We start from the raw sequence: 18,694 nt of genomic DNA on the forward strand, positions 1-18,694 counted from the left end.
GGGGGCCTAGTGAATGACCTGCAGAGGGCTGGGACCAAAGTAACAAAGCCTACCATCAGTAACACACTACGCCACCAGGGACTCAAATCCTGCAGTGCCAGACGTGTCCCCCTGCTTAAGCCAGTACATGTCCAGGCCCGTCTGAAGTTTGCTGGAGAGCATTTGGATGATCCAGAAGAAGATTGGGAGAATGTCATATGGTCAGATGAAACCAAAATATAACTTTTTGGTAAAAACTCAACTCGTCGTGTTTGGAGGGCAAAGAATGCTGAGTTGCATCCAAAGAACACCATACCTACTGTGAAGCATGGGGGTGGAAACATCATGCTTTGGGGCTGTTTTTCTGCAAAGGAACCAGGACGACTGATCCGTGTAAAGGAAAGAATGAATGGGGCCATTTATCGTGAGATTTTGAGTGAAACCTCCTTCCATCAGCAAGGGCATTGAAGATGAAACCTGGCTGGGTCTTTCAGCATGACAATGATCCCAAACACACCGCCCAGGCAACGAAGGAGTGGCTTCGATAAGAAGCATTTCAAGGTCCTGGAGTGGCCTAGCCAGTCTCCAGATCTCAACCCCATAGAAGATCTTTGGAGGTAGTTGAAAGTCCGTGTTGCCCAGCAACAGCCCCAAAACATCACTGCTCTAGAGGAGATCTGCATGGAGGAATGGGCCAAAATATCAGCAACAGTGTGTGAAAACCTTGTCAAGACTTACAGAAAAAATTGGACCTCTGTCATTGCCAACAAAGGGTATATAACAAAGTATTGAGAAACTTTTGTTATTGACCAAATACTTACTTTCCACCATAATTTGCAAATAAATTCATTAAAAATCCTACAACGTGATTTTCTGGATATTTTTTCTAATTTTGTCTGTCATTTTGCAGGTTTTCCTACTTACAAAGCATGTAGAGGTCTGCAATTTTTATCATAGGTACACTTCAACTGTGAGAGACGGAATCTAAAACAAAATCCAAAAAATCACATTGTATGATTTTTAAGTAATTAATTAGCATTTTATTGCATGACATATGTATTTGATACATCAGAGAAACATAACTTAATATTTGGTACAGAAACATTTTTCTATTGGGTTCATGTCTGGAGACTGGCTAGGCCACTCCAGGACCTTGAGATGCCTCTTACGGAGCCACTCCTTAGTTGCCCTGGCTGTGTGTTTCGGGTCGTTGTCATGCTGGAAGACCCAGCCACGACCCAACTTCAATGCTCTTACTGTGGGAAGGAGGTTGTTGGCCAAGATCTCGGGATACATGGCCCCATCCATCCTCCCCTCAATACGGTGCAGTCGTCCTGTCCCCTTTGCAGAAAAGCATCCCCAAAGAATTATGTTTCCACCTACACACTTCACGGTTGGGATGGTGATCTTGGGATTTTACACATCCTTTTTCTTCCCCCAAACACGGCGAGTGGAGTTTAGACCAAAAAGCTCTATTTTTGTCTCGTCAGACCACATAACCTTCTCCCATTCCTCCTCTGGATCATCCAGATGGTCATTGGCAAATTTCAGATGGGCCTGGACATGCGCTGGCTTAAGCAGGGGGACCTTGCGTGCGCTGCAGTATTTTAATCCATGACAGCGTAGTGTGTTTACTAACAGGTCTGTGAGAGCCGGAATTCTTACTGGTTGGTAGGTGATCAAATACTTATGTCATGCAATAAAATGCTAATTAATTACTTAAAAATCATACAAATGTGATTTTCTGGATTTTTGTTTTAGATTCCATCTCTCACAGTTGAAGTGTACCTATGATAAAAATTACATACCTCTACATGCTTTGTAAGTAGGAAAACCTGCAAAATCGTCAGTGTATCAAATACTTATTCTCCCCACAGTATATAAAGACTGAATGTGTCTAACTTACTCATCTCCATCAGGCTTTCGGGGCCTCTTAGTTTTTTTAATTGTAAAGATTTTTTTATTTTTTATTTACTCAAATATCGTTGCTTTAAATCATCTCTCTCTCTCATGCAGTATTAGCCTTATATTTAGCTAATTAATGATGGGTTATGCATAATAAGCTTCTAAATTATAGCTTCTGTCTTTAGCGCAATAAGCAAGCACCTGTGCTCCACTGGCCTCTCCTTAAAAAACACTCCTTAACAAATAGAGTCGCATGCAGGAAAAACTAGACTCGAATAGCTTGCAGAACATTGTTTTTTTTTGCATTTCTTATACCACTAGACCATTCAAAGAGGGATGCAAGCTATTTTTCGCTGAATGTTAAATAAAGCAGCCTTTAGAACTCACAGGTAGTTTGAAAGAAGAGCGAACGCACGATGGCGTTAGGCTATAGAAGTGAAGTGAAAGCCTTCTGCATCTAATTCTACTCCTATATTATTCAAGGATGTCATTAGAATGAAGATGAAGACAACCAAACGTATTTGATTTAACTGTTCAAAGCGAGGAAGGAATGAAGCAACAAAAGAGAGAAAGAGGAGGGAGGCTAATAACAACAAATATTATATATATATATATTAATATGGAAATATTATGAAAGGTTTATATGCGTCAGCCTACTAATTATGCAAATAGACAATTCTACACAAGAAAATGTAAATAACATTCGCTAGCCTACATTTGTAACTTTGTAGGCCGCATGTGCTGCACCAGATACAAATCAAATGACGTTTTATTGGTCACATACACATGGTTAGCAGATGTTATTGTGAGTGTAGCGAAATGCTTGAGCATCTAGTTCCAAAATGCTTAGCAATAGGCTTGGGGAAAGTCGTATTCATGGTCGTAGTGCTGGTAAGGTGACACCGTTCTGATATCCAATAGGTCGGCAGGTACCCTAGTGGTTAGAGCTTTGGGCCAGTAACCGAAAAGTTGCTCATTTGAATCCCCGAGCAGACAAGGTAAAAATCTGTTGTTCTGCCCAAGCAAGGCAGTTAACCCACTGTTCCTCGGGTGCCGAAGATGTGGATGTCAATTATGGCAGCCCCTCGCACCTATCTGATTCAGAGGGGTTGGGTTAAATGCAGAAGACACATTTCAGTTGAATATATTCAGTTGTACAACTGACTAGGTATCCCCCTTTCCCTATAGTTATTCCCGGCTGTATGTAATAACACTTAAGATTTTCTGGGCGAACAACGTAATAAATAATACATTAAAAAAATTCAAATCCTTCAAAGTTTCCTAAGGACTCGAAGCGAGGCGGCCCTCTCTGTCGGCGGCATTTCTATTTACCGCACGTTCTCGTCTGCTTTATCATGGTCTGAACGAAGTGCATAATTCCGGTCCATATAATACAGTATAATGCAATACAGTAATAGTTTTGACACTCAAAAGGATTTGCCTACTGGAGCTAGTTTAATTTATTCACCCAAGATTTAGCTTCCCATAACAAAGGGGTTGAATAAATATTGACTCAAGACATTTCAGATATTCATTTTAAATTCATTTGTAAAAAATTAAAAAAAAACTATTTCCCTTTGACATTGTGTGGTATTTTGTGTAGGCCAGTGACAAAACATTTACATTACATTTACATTTAAGTCATTTAGCAGACGCTCTTATCCAGAGCGACTTACAAATTGGTGCATTCACCTTATGACATCCAGTAGAATAGTCACTTTACAATAGTGCATCTAAATCTTAAAGGGGGGTGAGAAGGATTACTTATCCTATCCTAGGTATTCCTTAAAGAGGTGGGGTTTCAGGTGTCTCCGGAAGGTGGTGATAGACTCCGCTGTCCTGGCGTCGTGAGGGAGTTTGTTCCACCATTGGGGGGCCAGAGCAGCGAACAGTTTTGACTGGGCTGAGCGGGAACTGTGCTTCCTCAGTGGTAGGGAGGCGAGCAGGCCAGAGGTGGATGAACGCAGTGCCCTTGTTTGGGTGTAGGGTTCTGATCAGAGCCTGGAGGTACTGAGGTGCTGTTCCCCTCACAGCTCCGTAGGCAAGCACCATGGTCTTGTAGCAGATGCGAGCTTCAACTGGAAGCCAGTGGAGAGAGCGGAGGAGCGGGGTGACGTGAGAGAACTTGGGAAGGTTGAACACCAGACGGGCTGCGGCGTTCTGGATGAGTTGTAGGGGTTTAATGGCACAGGCAGGGAGCCCAGCCAACAGCGAGTTGCAGTAGTCCAGACGGGAGATGACAAGTGCCTGGATTAGGACCTGCGCCGCTTCCTGTGTGAGGCAGGGTCGTACTCTGCGGATGTTGTAGAGCATGAACCTACAGGAACGGGCCACCGCCTTGATGTTAGTCGAGAACGTCAGGGTGTTGTCCAGGATCACGCCAAGGTTCTTAGCGCTCTGGGAGGAGGACACAATGGAGTTGTCAACCGTGATGGCGAGATCATGGAACGGGCAGTCCTTCCCGGGAGGAAGAGCAGCTCCGTCTTGCCGAGGTTCAGCTTGAGGTGGTGATCCGTCATCCACACTGATATGTCTGCCAGACATGCAGAGATGCGATTCGCCACCTGGTCATCAGAAGGGGGAAAGGAGAAGATTAATTGTGTGTCGTCTGCATAGCAATGATAGGAGAGACCATGTGAGGTTATGACAGAGCCAAGTGACTTGGTGTATAGCGAGAATAGGAGAGGGCCTAGAACAGAGCCCTGGGGGACACCAGTGGTGAGAGCGCGTGGTGAGGAGACAGATTCTCGCCACGCCACCTGGTAGGAGCGACCTGTCAGGTAGGACGCAATCCAAGCGTGGGCCGCGCCGGAGATGCCCAACTCGGAGAGGGTGGAGAGGAGGATCTGATGGTTCACAGTATCGAAGGCAGCCGATAGGTCTAGAAGGATGAGAGCAGAGGAGAGAGAGTTAGCTTTAGCAATGTAATACATTTTAAATGTAGGCTGTAAAAAGTGTGTGGAAAGTGTGTGGAAAAAGTCAATGGATGTGAATGTTTTCTGAAGGGACTGTAGAAGCCTAGCGGACAGCCTCTCTCCCCCATGTCTAAGAGGTCGGAATAATGGGCAGTGTGTGTCATGCTCTCGTGTCACCAAAGGCTGGGTCACCAAAGGCTGGGTCAGTGTGTGTGTGTGTGTGTGTGTGTGTGTGTGTGTGTGTGTGTGTGTGTGTGTGTGTGTGTGTGTGTGTGTGTGTGTGTGTGTGTGTGTGTGTGTGTGTGTGTGTGTGTGTGTGTGTGGACATGCTAGCCAAGCCCCCCCCCCCTGGTCATTGGCAGTATAAACAATGTTTCTCAACATGAGCGAGTGTCGAGGGAGAGACAGACACAGGAGGAAATGTCAAACTGCTTCACACACACCGCTTTCATCCCCCTCGCTGCCTCCCTGTTATCTGGAGTGAGCACAGTCAATGTGTGTGGTTTATTATACCTCCTGTAGATGGCGATAGCACTCAGGGACTATACTAGCACAGTGTTCACTTTGTGTGGAGAATCCACACTCCACTGGCTTCCAGTAGAAGCTTGGATCCACTACAAGTACTTGGATACACTACAAGTACTTGCCTACAGAGCAGCAAGAGGAACTGCCCCTCCCTACCTTCAGGGTATGCTCAAACCCTACACCAAGACCTCTGGTCTCGTTGCCCTCCCACCCTTACAGGATGGCACCTCCTGCTCAGCCCAGTCAAAGCTCTTCGCTGTCCTGGCACAACGATAGTGGAACCAGCTTTACCCTGAAACTAGGACAATAGAGTCCTTCCCATCTTCCAAAAACATCTGAAACCCTACCTCTTCAAAGAGTATTTTAACAATCCCACAACACCAGCTCATTGCACCCCCTCCTCACCTGAAAATAATAATAAAACAAATAGGTTTTGTGAACTAGCACTTGACTTTTTTTCTCCTTACTAGCACTGACTGCTGATAGCTATTGAGGACAAATTGAGGACAAATGTACTTAATATGACTGAGATATGTGGTTGTCGCACCTAGCTATTATAAACGAATGTACTAACTGTAAGTCGCTCTGAATAAGCGCGTCTGCTAAATGACTCAAATGTAAATGGAGCCTCTGTACATGTGTAAAATGTGAGAACTTTGAGTTTGAAAATAACCTAACCACCTCTCTGTCAAGCTAGCAGAATAGGGCAAGTTACTGTGTAGCTGTTGAGTAAAGTCACGTGAGCCATCAGACTGAGAAATGATCTTGATGAACTATAGTACTTCTTTACAAACTTCCATAGGCGTAAAGGCTACTTTGATTTGTCATCAAAATACATCAGGCATCTTCATTTGTTCCGTCATTGTTGTACTGTTTTCATTAGGTCACCAGAAGATGCAGGCAGATCCCAGAACAGCCTGTTCGCATGGGGGACCATCCTGGCCTATACCCTGTCTGCCATCTATTCATTGCAGAACACAATGATTATCTACAGGGCATCTCAGAAGCCAAACACAATACAGCATTCTTCATCAATTCTCCTCAGTGATTTACATAACATAATAAACAGATCGTGGCATGTAAGTATATTTCAAGTTATTGTTTTACGTGTGCTCAAGCTCACTGTGCTCACTGAAGGCTGTGAGAGGAAAACAGATCGTGGTGAAAGTAAGAGGGTGTAAGCTAAACCTAATCGGATAGGAGGTACAGGGCAGCAACAGAGTAGTCATCAATGGTATAAAGTGCTTTTATGAACATTGCTATCACCAGCTTTCTTGAACACTGACATTACTATACACAACTACACAACTGTAATCTCATCCCGACAGAAAAAGTGGAAGAGTTACAGTGTTGCACACACGCAATTACACTTAGCTTTCCACCAACAACGTGTTGAATAGATCTCCAGGAGGATGGTTGGTGACCACTACAACGGTGTCTTCGAACAATCACACAGTCGAACACAGATAAACATAGGCCCTACCCATTGACAACTCCTACTAATTGGTTTTCGGGTTTAACCGCTACAGTCTGCGGGAAAAGCAACAGGACAGGGGTGATGTGCTGCCAGGACTTAGTGTGGGTGAGGAGTCGGGCTGCAGGGTTTTGAACCATTATAGAGGGAGCTTGTGTTGATGCCAGAGAGAAGAGTGTTACAGTAAGTCTACTTGTGAGGAGATGAATGCATGAATGAGGGTTTTAGTCCCAAGCCCGGAGATGGAGGACATCTGGAGATGTTGTGGAGGTGGAAGATTTAGGTTTTGTATGTGGTGGTCGAAGGAGAGGGTGAAATCCAGGATGATGCCATGGTTGCGGCGTGGGGGTTAAGGAGAGACAGTGGGGTCAACAATGGTCAGTGTGGATTTGGTGCCTTGTCTGCAGAGAAATGGACAAACAAAATATAAGATGCAATATATATAAATCAGTCATATCCGTAATTTGCTAGACACCTTTTACATATTCACTGCCCTCTTACACAATACCTTTTGCCTTATAGAATGTGGTGATGTAAAAAGAGTTATTCAGTAAATTACAAAGACTTGGCTGTCCAAGAGGGTTGGGGTTGGGTAGCCACCACCACTCCCCCATTAAATATTGATAAGTTGGTTAATTACATAAATAATGAACTAAGTGACTGCAACGGTAAATCATCAGGTTATCAATGAAGCATTGACTGAGTTCATCCAAAATAGCTAGCAATGCTAACATTAGCTAGCTAAAATGTAATGCAGTCCCCTCAATCTTAACTAGCTAGTCAATCTGGCAACATCACAATGATGACAAAAGGTTTTGACAATCAACATCAGCGCCAATCGTGAGAAGAACTTTCAGTTGGGCATCAGTCTTCTGCAGAACGTTCAAAACGTAATGTGTAACCCATGAATAGCATGTCGTTTACTTTTAATAATAGAAGAATAACTATCCAGACACTTACTTCCTCAATGGTTGCTGTCGCTGCCGGGTACAAGAGGGATGGGATGGAGGATCAAGTTGATGACAAATCGCCTGATTTGCAATGCAGTCAAACACAAAGTGAACTTTTCTCGCCAAATCAGGTTGATCGGAGGGGAAAAAAAGTGCAGAGAAACATTGGCTGCCTTGCAGCCAGTGATGGCACAGGTTTCTCTTGCTTTTGCTCATTTCTTTCAAGTAGGAAGTAAATCCAGAAATACTAATACAACAGATGAACAATCATTGGTATATATAATATATATAATATATAATAATCAGACTGCCGTGTGACGTTATGCGACGGGCCAAAAACGCCAACCCACCTGATCACACTGATATTCCAGGGGAACAGGAGAGAGCCTAGCCACCAGCTGGGTTTGGTGAATCACACTGTTAAGAGACTACCCTAGAGGGTGGTGTCTGCGTGTGTGTTGGGGGGGGCTTGGACCTTAAAATCTCCAAAAACCGGTTGTGCGGCATTACAAACGACAAGAGGGGAGTGTGTGCGTAAGTGTGTGTGTGTGCTTTAGTACAAACATACCTGTCGACACTGAAGGGAAATCAGAACTTGGGGACTGTCTGAAGAGTTTCCTGTGGAGGAAGGGGGGAGAGAGAGAGAGAGAGAGAGAGAGAGAGAGAGAGAGAGAGAGAGAGAGAGAGAGATCATTTAGACATCTAGAAGGGGCCTATACTTTAATTCTATGTAATAACTGCGCCACACCATATAACAGGGCATGGGCCGGAGAAACGAGAGACAGGTGAAGGCAGAGGTATCTATTGAGGTGTAAATGGGGAAAAGGAGAAGAAGGAGAGAGAGGAAGAGGTGGAGATAGAGACATTGATAGGGAGTGGGTAAATCAATGATGATCGCACCGGCGATAAAATAAAATAAGAGGGGAAAAAAAAGAAAAAATGTGTGTGACTGAGTTAACTGGGTGGGGAGGGAGAGGGGAGAGAGAGAGGAGCTGCCAAGCTATGGGCAACAGTGAAATGGGAGCGAGTGGCGGGATCCAAGGGGACCAGCGGGGAACAGGTATAGTGGGGTGGGTGGGAAATACTGGAAAGGCCGGGGGGGGATCAGCATGGTGCAAAGGGCGAGGGGGAGAGCGGATAGAAGACTGGTAGGCAAGGGCTTAGCCTTGCATCCATCTCTCTCCGCTGCGGCCCGCCAACACAAACTAAGGGGAAACTAAAACTAACAAAGACAGACCGTGGGGGGGAGAAAAAGAGAGAGAGAGAGAGAGAGAGAGAGAGAGAGAGAGAGAGAGAGAGAGAGAGAGAGAGAGAGAGAGAGAGCGAGAGCGAGAGCGAGAGATTGAAAGTATATTTCCCATGTGGTCCCATGAGTAAGAGAGATATGTGAAAAAAGGAGGGGAAAGGAAGTTAAGGTGGAATGGTAATGGGAGGCAGTAATGGAGAGAAAAAAGACAAAGTGAGAGAGACAGATACATAGAGTCCAGGAGAGCTCAGAAGAGGAATTAGCTACAACAATGGCAGGTAGCCTAGTGGTTAGAGTGTTTGGCCAGTAAAATCTGTCGTTCTGTTCCTGAACAAGGCAGTGATGTGGAACCCACTGTTCCTAGGCCTTGTAAATTGTTAATAAGAATTTGTTCTTAACTAACTTGCCCAGATAAATAAAGATGAATTAAAAAACAACAGCTCAGGCCAACCCTTTACTAGCTGGAGCCTGTTTGTGGAAGGTATAGGAGAGAGTCATGCCCAGTCACAGAGCTCCCTGATGGGTTACCACAGACGTGTTGAGGCCCTGGTGGAACCAGCAGGAGGGACACACCAGAGAGCGTCAAGCCTGCAGTCCCCTAGGATATCAAGCCTAACGTGGACTCAGCCAATGAGTAGTCGCCATGGCAGCAGATGAGGGTGACTAGGTGGCGCTTGGTGGGTGAGGCACTGGGTCTCCGGCTTTGGGGACATGGTTGGGTAATTGGTGGTTCAGGTGTGGTAAAATAACACTATCTCAAAACACGGTGTGAAATCACAAAGAGGGCAGGAGGGCCAAACCCGGACGATGCAGGGCCAAACCCGGCCACTAGTGCAGCTTTAATTAACCTTTATTTAACTAGGCAAGTCAGTTAAGAACGAAGAGGGCAGGAGGGATAAGTGTTCACTTCACAGGAGTGAATATGGTTCAAGGGAGGACGATGCAGGGCCAAACCCGGACGATGCAGGGCCAAACCCGGACGATGCAGGGCCAAACCCGGACGATGCAGGGCCAAACCTGGATGATGCAGGGCCAAACCCGGACGATGCAGGGCCAAACCCGGACGATGCAGGGCCAAACCTGGACGATGCAGGGCCAAACCTGGACGATGCAGGGCCAAACCTGGACGATGCAGGGCCAAACCCGGACGATGCAGGGCCAAACCTGGACGATGCAGGGCCAAACCTGGACGATGCAGGGCCAAACCCGGACGATGCAGGGCCAAACCCGGAGGACGCAGGGCCAAACCCGGACGATGCAGGGCCAAACCTGGACGACGCAGGGCCAAACCTGGACGATGCAGGGCCAAACCCGGACGATGCAGGGCCAAACCCGGACAATGCAGGGCCAAACCCGGACGATGCAGGGCCAAACCCGGCCACTAGTGCAGCTTTAATTAACCTTTACGATGCAGGGCCAAACCCGGACGATGCAGGGCCAAACCCGGACGATGCAGGGCCAAACCCGGACGATGCAGAGCCAAACCCGGACGACGCAGGGCCAAACCCGGACGACGCAGGGCCAAACCCGGACGACGCAGGGCCAAACCCGGACGACGCAGGGCCAAACCCGGACGACGCAGGGCCAAACCCGGACGACGCAGGGCCAAACCCGGACGACGCAGGGCCAAACCCGGACGACGCAGGGCCAAACCCGGCCACTAGTGCAGCTTTAATTAACCTTTACGATGCAGGGCCAAACCCGGCCACTAGTGCAGCTTTAATTAACCTTTACGATGCAGGGCCAAACCCGGCCACTAGTGCAGCTTTAATTAACCTTTACGATGCAGGGCCAAACCCGGACAATGCAGGGCCAAACCCGGCCACTAGTGCAGCTTTAATGAACCTTTACGATGCAGGGCCAAACCCGGCCACTAGTGCAGCTTTAATTAACCTTTACGATGCAGGGCCAAACCCGGCCACTAGTGCAGCTTTAATTAACCTTTACGATGCAGGGCCAAACCCGGCCACTAGTGCAGCTTTAATTAACCTTTACGATGCAGGGCCAAACCCGGCCACTAGTGCAGCTTTAATTAACCTTTACGATGCAGGGTCAAACCCGGACAACGCAGGGCCAAACCCGGACGACGCAGGGACAAACCCGGCCACTAGTGCAGCTTTAATTAACCTTTACGATGCAGGGCCAAACCCGGCCACTAGTGCAGCTTTAATTAACCTTTACGATGCAGGGCCAAACCCGGCCACTAGTGCAGCTTTAATTAACCTTTACGACGCAGGGACAAACCCGGACGATGCAGGGCCAAACCCGGCCACTAGTGCAGCTTTAATTAACCTTTATTTAACTAGGCAAGTCAGTTAAGAACGGACGATGCAGGGCCAAACCCGGCCAATAGTGCAGCTTTAATTAACCTTTACGATGCAGGGCCAAACCCGGACGATGCAGGGCCAAACCCGGCCACTAGTGCAGCTTTAATTAACCTTTACGATGCAGGGCCAAACCCGGCCACTAGTGCAGCTTTAATTAACCTTTACGATGCAGGGCCAAACCCGGACAACGCAGGGCCAAACCCGGACGACGCAGGGACAAACCCGGCCACTAGTGCAGCTTTAATTAACCTTTACGATGCAGGGCCAAACCCGGCCACTAGTGCAGCTTTAATTAACCTTTACGATGCAGGGCCAAACCCGGCCACTAGTGCAGCTTTAATTAACCTTTACGACGCAGGGACAAACCCGGACGACGCAGGGCCAAACCCGGCCACTAGTGCAGCTTTAATTAACCTTTATTTAACTAGGCAAGTCAGTTAAGAACGGACGATGCAGGGCCAAACCCGGCCACTAGTGCAGCTTTAATTAACCTTTACGATGCAGGGCCAAACCCGGACGATGCAGGGCCAAACCCGGCCACTAGTGCAGCTTTAATTAACCTTTACGATGCAGGGCCAAACCCGGCCACTAGTGCAGCTTTAATTAACCTTTACGATGCAGGGCCAAACCCGGACAAAGCAGGGCCAAACCCGGACGACGCAGGGACAAACCCGGCCACTAGTGCAGCTTTAATTAACCTTTACGATGCAGGGCCAAACCCGGCCACTAGTGCAGCTTTAATTAACCTTTACGATGCAGGGCCAAACCCGGCCACTAGTGCAGCTTTAATTAACCTTTACGACGCAGGGACAAACCCAGACGACGCAGGGCCAAACCCGGCCACTAGTGCAGCTTTAATTAACCTTTACGATGCAGGGCCAAACCCGGCCACTAGTGCAGCTTTAATTAACCTTTACGACGCAGGGACAAACCCAGACGACGCAGGGCCAAACCCGGCCACTAGTGCAGCTTTAATTAACCTTTATTTAACTAGGCAAGTCAGTTAAGAACGGACGATGCAGGGCCAAACCCGGCCACTAGTGCAGCTTTAATTAACCTTTACGATGCAGGGCCAAACCCGGACGATGCAGGGCCAAACCCGGCCACTAGTGCAGCTTTAATTAACCTTTACGATGCAGGGCCAAACCCGGCCACTAGTGCAGCTTTAATTAACCTTTACGATGCAGGGCCAAACCCGGACAACGCAGGGCCAAACCCGGACGACGCAGGGACAAACCCGGCCACTAGTGCAGCTTTAATTAACCTCTACGATGCAGGGCCAAACCCGGCCACTAGTGCAGCTTTAATTAACCTTTACGATGCAGGGCCAAACCCGGCCACTAGTGCAGCTTTAATTAACCTTTACGACGCAGGGACAAACCCGGACGACGCAGGGCCAAACCCGGCCACTAGTGCAGCTTTAATTAACCTTTATTTAACTAGGCAAGTCAGTTAAGAACGGACGATGCAGGGCCAAACCCGGCCACTAGTGCAGCTTTAATTAACCTTTACGATGCAGGGCCAAACCCGGACGATGCAGGGCCAAACCCGGCCACTAGTGCAGCTTTAATTAACCTTTACGATGCAGGGCCAAACCCGGACGATGCAGGGCCAAACCCGGCCACTAGTGCAGCTTTAATTAACCTTTATTTAACTAGGCAAGTCAGTTAAGAACAAATTCTTATTTGCAATGATGGTCTACACTGGCCAAACCCGGACGATGCAGGGCCAAACCTGGACGACGCAGGGCCAAACCCGGACGATGCAGGGCCAAACCCGGACGACGCAGGGACAAACCCGGACGACGCAGGGCCAAACCCGGCCACTAGTGCAGCTTTAATTAACCTTTATTTAACTAGGCAAGTCAGTTAAGAACGGACGATGCAGGGCCAAACCCGGCCACTAGTGCAGCTTTAATTAACCTTTACGATGCAGGGCCAAACCCGGACGATGCAGGGCCAAACCCGGCCATTAGTGCAGCTTTAATTAACCTTTACGATGCAGGGCCAAACCCGGCCACTAGTGCAGCTTTAATTAACCTTTACGATGCAGGGCCAAACCCGGCCACTAGTGCAGCTTTAATTAACCTTTACGATGCAGGGCCAAACCCGGACGATGCAGGGCCAAACCCGGCCACTAGTGCAGCTTTAATTAACCTTTACGATGCAGGGCCAAACCCGGACGATGCAGGGCCAAACCCGGCCACTAGTGCAGCTTTAATTAACCTTTACGATGCAGGGCCAAACCCGGACGATGCAGGGCCAAACCCGGCCACTAGTGCAGCTTTAATTAACCTTTATTTAACTAGGCAAGTCAGTTAAGAACAAATTCTTATTTGCAATGACGGTCTACACTGGCCAAACCCGGACGATGCAGGGCCAAACCTGGACGACGCAGGGCCAAACCCGGACGATGCAGGGCCAAACCCGGACGATGCAGGGCCAAACCCGGATGATGCAAGGCCAAACCCGGACGATGCAGGGCCAAACCCGGACGATGCAGGGCCAAACCCGGACGATGCAGGGCCAAACCCGGACGATGCAGGGCCAAACCCGGACGATGCAGGGCCAAACCCGGACGATGCAGGGCCAAACCCGGACGATGCAGGGCCAAACCCGGACGATGCAGGGCCAAACCCGGACGATGCAGGGCCAACTATGCGCCGCCCTATGGGACTTCCAAACCCGGACGATGCAGGGCCAAACCCGGACGATGCAGGGCCAAACCCGGACGATGCAGGGCCAAACCCGGACGATGCAGGGCCAAACCCGGACGATGCAGGGCCAAACCCGGACGATGCAATGCAGGGCCAAACCCGGACGATGCAGGGCCAAACCCGGACAATGCAGGGCCAAACCCGGACGATGCAGGGCCAAACCCGGACGATGCAGGGCCAAACCCGGATGATGCAGGGCCAAACCCGGACGATGCAAGGCCAAACCCGGACGATGCAGGGCCAAACCCGGACGATGCAGGGCCAAACCTGGACGATGCAGGGCCAAACCCGGACGATGCAGGGCCAAACCCGGACGATGCAGGGCCAAACCCGGACGATGCAGGGCCAAACCCGGACGATGCAGGGCCAAACCCGGACGATGCAGGGCCAAACCTGGACGATGCAGGGCCAAACCCGGACGATGCAGGGCCAAACCCGGACAACGCAGGGCCAAACCCGGAGGACGCAGGGCCAAACCCGGACGATGCAGGGCCAAACCTGGACGACGCAGGGCCAAACCTGGACGATGCAGGGCCAAACCCGGACGATGCAGGGCCAAACCCGGACAATGCAGGGCCAAACCCGGACGATGCAGGGCCAAACCCGGCCACTAGTGCAGCTTTAATTAACCTTTACGATGCAGGGCCAAACCCGGACGATGCAGGGCCAAACCCGGACGATGCATGGCCAAACCCGGACGATGCAGAGCCAAACCCGGACGACGCAGGGCCAAACCCGGACGACGCAGGGCCAAACCCGGACGACGCAGGGCCAAACCTGGACGACACAGGGCCAAACCCGGACGACGCAGGGCCAAACCCGGACGACGCAGGGCCAAACCCGGACGACGCAGGGCCAAACCCGGACGACGCAGGGCCAAACCTGGACGATGCAGGGCCAAACCCGGACGATGCAGGGCCAAACCCGGACGACGCAGGGCCAAACCTGGACGATGCAGGGCCAAACCCGGACGATGCAGGGCCAAACCCGGACGATGCAGGGCCAAACCCGGCCACTAGTGCAGCTTTAATTAACCTTTACGATGCAGGGCCAAACCCGGCCACTAGTGCAGCTTTAATTAACCTTTACGATGCAGGGCCAAACCCGGACACTAGTGCAGCTTTAATTAACCTTTACGATGCAGGGCCAAACCCGGACGATGCAGGGCCAAACCCGGCCACTAGTGCAGCTTTAATTAACCTTTACGATGCAGGGCCAAACCCGGCCACTAGTGCAGCTTTAATTAACCTTTACGATGCAGGGCCAAACCCGGCCACTAGTGCAGCTTTAATTAACCTTTACGATGCAGGGCCAAACCCGGCCACTAGTGCAGCTTTAATTAACCTTTACGATGCAGGGCCAAACCCGGCCACTAGTGCAGCTTTAATTAACCTTTACGATGCAGGGCCAAACCCGGACAACGCAGGGCCAAACCCGGACGACGCAGGGACAAACCCGGCCACTAGTGCAGCTTTAATTAACCTTTACGATGCAGGGCCAAACCCGGCCACTAGTGCAGCTTTAATTAACCTTTACGATGCAGGGCCAAACCCGGCCACTAGTGCAGCTTTAATTAACCTTTACGACGCAGGGACAAACCCGGACGATGCAGGGCCAAACCCGGCCACTAGTGCAGCTTTAATTAACCTTTATTTAACTAGGCAAGTCAGTTAAGAACGGACGATGCAGGGCCAAACCCGGCCAATAGTGCAGCTTTAATTAACCTTTACGATGCAGGGCCAAACCCGGACGATGCAGGGCCAAACCCGGCCACTAGTGCAGCTTTAATTAACCTTTACGATGCAGGGCCAAACCCGGCCACTAGTGCAGCTTTAATTAACCTTTACGATGCAGGGCCAAACCCGGACAACGCAGGGCCAAACCCGGACGACGCAGGGACAAACCCGGCCACTAGTGCAGCTTTAATTAACCTTTACGATGCAGGGCCAAACCCGGCCACTAGTGCAGCTTTAATTAACCTTTACGATGCAGGGCCAAACCCGGCCACTAGTGCAGCTTTAATTAACCTTTACGACGCAGGGACAAACCCGGACGACGCAGGGCCAAACCCGGCCACTAGTGCAGCTTTAATTAACCTTTATTTAACTAGGCAAGTCAGTTAAGAACGGACGATGCAGGGCCAAACCCGGCCACTAGTGCAGCTTTAATTAACCTTTACGATGCAGGGCCAAACCCGGACGATGCAGGGCCAAACCCGGCCACTAGTGCAGCTTTAATTAACCTTTACGATGCAGGGCCAAACCCGGCCACTAGTGCAGCTTTAATTAACCTTTACGATGCAGGGCCAAACCCGGACAACGCAGGGCCAAACCCGGACGACGCAGGGACAAACCCGGCCACTAGTGCAGCTTTAATTAACCTTTACGATGCAGGGCCAAACCCGGCCACTAGTGCAGCTTTAATTAACCTTTACGATGCAGGGCCAAACCCGGCCACTAGTGCAGCTTTAATTAACCTTTACGACGCAGGGACAAACCCGGACGACGCAGGGCCAAACCCGGCCACTAGTGCAGCTTTAATTAACCTTTATTTAACTAGGCAAGTCAGTTAAGAATGGACGATGCAGGGCCAAACCCGGCCACTAGTGCAGCTTTAATTAACCTTTACGATGCAGGGCCAAACCCGGACGATGCAGGGCCAAACCCGGCCACTAGTGCAGCTTTAATTAACCTTTACGATGCAGGGCCAAACCCGGCCACTAGTGCAGCTTTAATTAACCTTTACGATGCAGGGCCAAACCCGGCCACTAGTGCAGCTTTAATTAACCTTTACGATGCAGGGCCAAACCCGGACGATGCAGGGCCAAACCCGGCCACTAGTGCAGCTTTAATTAACCTTTACGATGCAGGGCCAAACCCGGACGATGCAGGGCCAAACCCGGCCACTAGTGCAGCTTTAATTAACCTTTACGATGCAGGGCCAAACCCGGACGATGCAGGGCCAAACCCGGCCACTAGTGCAGCTTTAATTAACCTTTACGATGCAGGGCCAAACCCGGACGATGCAGGGCCAAACCCGGCCACTAGTGCAGCTTTAATTAACCTTTATTTAACTAGGCAAGTCAGTTAAGAACAAATTCTTATTTGCAATGACGGTCTACACTGGCCAAACCCGGACGATGCAGGGCCAAACCTGGACGACGCAGGGCCAAACCCGGACGATGCAGGGCCAAACCCGGACGACGCAGGGACAAACCCGGACGACGCAGGGCCAAACCCGGCCACTAGTGCAGCTTTAATTAACCTTTATTTAACTAGGCAAGTCAGTTAAGAACGGACGATGCAGGGCCAAACCCGGCCACTAGTGCAGCTTTAATTAACCTTTACGATGCAGGGCCAAACCCGGACGATGCAGGGCCAAACCCGGCCACTAGTGCAGCTTTAATTAACCTTTACGATGCAGGGCCAAACCCGGCCACTAGTGCAGCTTTAATTAACCTTTACGATGCAGGGCCAAACCCGGACGATGCAGGGCCAAACCCGGACGATGCATGGCCAAACCCGGACGATGCAGAGCCAAACCCGGACGACGCAGGGCCAAACCCGGACGACGCAGGGCCAAACCCGGACGACGCAGGGCCAAACCCGGACGACGCAGGGCCAAACCCGGACGACGCAGGGCCAAACCCGGACGACGCAGGGCCAAACCCGGACGACGCAGGGCCAAACCCGGACGATGCAGGGCCAAACCTGGACGATGCAGGGCCAAACCCGGACGATGCAGGGCCAAACCCGGACGACGCAGGGCCAAACCCGGACGATGCAGGGCCAAACCCGGACGATGCAGGGCCAAACCCGGACGATGCAGGGCCAAACCCGGCCACTAGTGCAGCTTTAATTAACCTTTACGATGCAGGGCCAAACCCGGCCACTAGTGCAGCTTTAATTAACCTTTACGATGCAGGGCCAAACCCGGACACTAGTGCAGCTTTAATTAACCTTTACGATGCAGGGCCAAACCCGGACGATGCAGGGCCAAACCCGGCCACTAGTGCAGCTTTAATTAACCTTTACGATGCAGGGCCAAACCCGGCCACTAGTGCAGCTTTAATTAACCTTTACGATGCAGGGCCAAACCCGGCCACTAGTGCAGCTTTAATTAACCTTTACGATGCAGGGCCAAACCCGGCCACTAGTGCAGCTTTAATTAACCTTTACGATGCAGGGCCAAACCCGGCCACTAGTGCAGCTTTAATTAACCTTTACGATGCAGGGTTAAACCCGGACAACGCAGGGCCAAACCCGGACGACGCAGGGACAAACCCGGCCACTAGTGCAGCTTTAATTAACCTTTACGATGCAGGGCCAAACCCGGCCACTAGTGCAGCTTTAATTAACCTTTACGATGCAGGGCCAAACCCGGCCACTAGTGCAGCTTTAATTAACCTTTACGACGCAGGGACAAACCCGGACGATGCAGGGCCAAACCCGGCCACTAGTGCAGCTTTAATTAACCTTTATTTAACTAGGCAAGTCAGTTAAGAACGGACGATGCAGGGCCAAACCCGGCCAATAGTGCAGCTTTAATTAACCTTTACGATGCAGGGCCAAACCCGGACGATGCAGGGCCAAACCCGGCCACTAGTGCAGCTTTAATTAACCTTTACGATGCAGGGCCAAACCCGGCCACTAGTGCA

This window comes from Oncorhynchus keta, chromosome 6, assembly GCF_023373465.1.
Source record: "Oncorhynchus keta strain PuntledgeMale-10-30-2019 chromosome 6, Oket_V2, whole genome shotgun sequence".
NCBI classification, from domain to species: Eukaryota; Metazoa; Chordata; class Actinopteri; order Salmoniformes; family Salmonidae; genus Oncorhynchus; species Oncorhynchus keta.